This window comes from Charadrius vociferus, unplaced genomic scaffold, assembly GCF_000708025.1.
Source record: "Charadrius vociferus isolate BGI_N301 unplaced genomic scaffold, ASM70802v2 scaffold88, whole genome shotgun sequence".
In the NCBI taxonomy this organism is placed as follows: domain Eukaryota; kingdom Metazoa; phylum Chordata; class Aves; order Charadriiformes; family Charadriidae; genus Charadrius; species Charadrius vociferus.
In genome coordinates this window covers 4448271-4452209 of record NW_009649619.1, presented here as the reverse complement: position 1 = coordinate 4452209, position 3939 = coordinate 4448271, and positions in this window count along the sequence as shown.

The window sequence follows — 3939 nt, the reverse complement described above, 5'->3', positions numbered from 1 at the left end:
AGGATAACTGAATGGGAAGGAGAAAGGGAACAAAATCATGGAAAAGAGCTCAATCACTCATGAAAACCTGTGAGTATTGGAAAGATGCTGATTAGCATCTCTGGATCCAACAGGGAGCTTTAGGAGCCCACACTTTCATCACCCTAAAAGAGGTCTGCAGGAAGGCAGGGCTAGAGGGGGCAGGGGAAATATGATGCACCATTGCTCCGCTGAAGGCGTTTGGTTTGGTTTTGTTCTGTTTGTTGATAATTTTTCATTTTATTTGGTGTTTGCCTACTTGCAGCAACACCTTGGGAAGAACGGGACACCCTGGGACGCCTCACTCAGGCTGGTGGGGTGAGGGACACAGGCTCAGTCCCCTCTATCCCTCCATCTGACCCCATTTGCTCTGGCATCCTGAGCCTGGGCACAGGCTGCCTGCCCTTCCTCCTGCTCCCCTGTCCCCTCACCTCCTCCCAGCCTGCCCCCAGCTGTCCCTGAAGTGGGGGGAAGCTCCCCTGCCTGCCCACCAGCCCTAGGGGAGGACTCCCAAAGGCCTGAGGGCTGCAAACCCCCTTACCTCTACAAGGCCACTGCCTAAGCCGATCCCTCCTGCAAACCCAAGTCTGGTCCCCCAAGCCTTGTGCTCCAGACAGATTCCCAGGCTCCAGACAAAAAGGCCGGGGGGGCTCCAGGGGACCCAGCTGGCTTGCAGCCAGCCCTGCTGAAAGGGGATCACAAGAAACCAGATTTATTCCTAAGAACGAAGTTTCCGGTGACTTTCCAAGATGCTCATCGTATTCTTTCTCCTTTTTTTTTTTTTTTTGCATCCCTCCTTCCCTCTCCTTATTTTTCAATATCTCAGCTGGAACAGGGGTGTTCCCTGTCACTGCCAGTGGACTTACTGCTCCCCTCCCTTGTCAGCTCTCTGTATGATCCTGTGGCATTTCTTTTTCTGTCTCTGTTTTTATACCTCACCGGTATTTACCTACTTGTGTCGGCAAGCGAGAGGGACCTGAATTTACCTGTGAGGCTGCTGCGCGTGATTTTTCCCTGTAAATAGCTACTGTTGGGTCAAGTGGATGGTGACCTGCCCCCACATCCCAACCCCAGCGAGAGCGACCACGGTGTGGGAATCAGGATGTGAAGTGTGTGAGTGTGTGTGCGTGTGCAAATATAACATACAGCCAGGGCTTACAGCTACACTAGTACTGGGAAATGTCAGATTAAAAGGCGAAATAGTTTGCAAAAGGCCACCAGCAAACCTAAGAGGGAACTCCATGTCCTGAACGTACCCCTGCTCTGCTTGCTGTCACTAAACCTCGACATTGTGTCTCAGTGTTATTAATGTTGCACCATTAGCTCATTATCTCTCCCATGATTTTATAGAAAAAGGTAGGAGCACTTCGTTGGTGTTCTTTAGGCTGTCTCAGAAGCAAAAATCAAATCGACCCAAATCGAGCTTAAGTGTAATGGGACCATTAACAAACAACAGGGGACAGACTGAATCTAGTGCCTCCCCAAATCAGTAGAGTTCACGCCTGGTGGCAGGATCTCACCCTGCTCCACAGTGTGGTCCACACTGCTGTCGTGGGAGGAGGTGGGCAGCAGCCTGCATGTCTGAGCCAGGCATCCCTGTAGCCACCCAGGGACCTTCGCTGGCCAGCCTGGGCTCGCCCCTGTGAGGGATGCTCGGCTGCATGGAGGGTGCCAGACCTTCAAGCCATGGATTGCAAGGAAAAGTCTGATGCTGTTTGAAAGGCTGAAAGAAGTTCTGATTTGACTGACAGAAAAAATCCAGCTGTTGAAAAGCAAAGTGACCCAACACCAATAGAGGGCCCACACTTGCTACATAAATAATGTCAAAACCACATACGCAGGGAATAACACGAAGACAGCTCAAGGCAGACCAATGTCTAGAAATGTTATCTCTTCTGTTCCAAAAGCTAATCAGCCCAGCAGTGGGCAAGCCAGGAACATTTTAGATTATGTCTACGCTTGCGGTTGATGGAAAGTCTGAGAGGAACATAAGCTTTCTGAAAGACAAATTCAGTTCCCCTAGAAAATATTTGGGATTTTTTTCCCTCCTCCTCTGGCAGGGAAATTGTTTGGTTACATTGATTTATTAGAATGACGTAACTTATCATATCTAGCCATCGGCTGCCACTCAGCAAAAGGATGTGGTGAGATCACATCACCAAAATAATAAGGCGCTGGGGTTCCTAAGCAGGAGTTTACGTATCATCGGGACGGTTTCAAATGTTTGCGGATGGCTTTGAAACTTGCAGGACAGTGATGTTGTTTTGTTTTTCCATAGACAGAGTCTGGAAGATACCTAACACCCATTACTCTGCTGTTCAACAGTAGTTTCCTTTGCACAGAGAACTTAAAATCCTTCTATATGTATGTATATGCATGAATACATGTTTTCCTGACTGTCAGGTTTTTGCTTAAGACAATCACTTTCTAACCATCTTAGCAGAGGAAGAAAAGAAATATTGCCCCAATCCTGCTTCCTGCAAGTTTAGAGGGATATTTTTGGGCCTCGGATTTTACAAACGCAAATTAAAGCAGGGGGTGGGGGGCTGGAAATCTTGTCTTGGGAAGCTGTGTGACACCAGCAGGAAGGTCCAAAAAGGGGTGCTGGAAAGAGGAGACCTGCCAAGTTCAGCCCCGGTGCCCACAGGTTGAGCTGCTGTCTGCCGCCAGGGCCACGGCTCCCGACCCTCCTCCAGCTGTGCAGCTGGAGGCAGCAGCTGGAGGAGAAACCCTTCTGCACAGACACAGCCCCGCCACACATAGGCGTTTGCCCTCTCTTGATTTTTCCTTCTGTGAACTTTTTATTTTTTTCATCGGGAGCTGATTATTATCTAGCTGAAACGTATTTCCTTCTGAAAAGTGGGTTTGGTTTCGGTTGGGTTTTTTTCCCCCTATTCACATTGACATCTCTATTGGGAACAGACCTAGATCTGGACTTCTGCAGTTTGCAGTTTTTTCAAAATGTGGTGACATTGAGTTTCTTCTGCTCTGTATGTTTTCTTACCGTCCTTTCCATCACATATTTTCCAGCAATTTAGAGAGATGTAAGGAATAGCTTTTACACAATAGGCAAAGAAGCGGGGGATTATTCCAATGGTCTTGCAAGTTCTTCTTCAAAAGAGGAGGAAAAAAAACTGTGTCCTTGTGAGCAAATGATTAGAAGAAGACTGGGAATACAATAATTACCCCAAATGGAAACCCAGACCGCAGTCAAACAATACAGCTTTTGTAAACCGGCTCTGCCTGTAAAAAATCTAGGAAATCTCATAACTAGAGCTGGCGAAATCTTTTTCTTATGCAACGATATGTAAAAGGGTCCTGAGAAATGAGGAATAAACATGGAAACGCTGTAAAATAGCCTGATAATGAACTTGCTCTGAGCATCGGAGATCGCCTTGGCGTTACCAGCATGGATTCCTTCGACCACAAAGTATTTTCTCATGTTAAAGAATTTGGGACAAATTACATTTCGTGACATTGCGCCAATAAACAAGCACGTGAAGACAAATAAACCAGGACTCGCTATAATCTACCTTGATCGCTGTAGAATTCAAGGGGGACCAAAGGAATTGGGAGCGAGACAAAGTGCGGCTTTGAATGAATGTCCTTTATGAGGGAGCAGAGAGAAGATCATTTATATCCTTCATATTTTATAGTTTTGCCTCTAGGAAAGAAAAGACCAGCGGAGCCCCGACTATCATTTACTCATAATGATCGCATTCAATCTACTGATTCACAGTGAATCATATAATAAGGTTTCCATTTTGCGCATGGGGAGCAGAAGGAGGGGTGGTTAAACTTTAGTTCGCATTCATGCCCTCGGCCTCCTGTTTCCCTTGAACTGTCCAGTTCAAATGACTCACCAACGGGGCGACGCTTTTTTCGGCTTTTTTTTCTTTATCGCCATCCTCACCCTCCCCC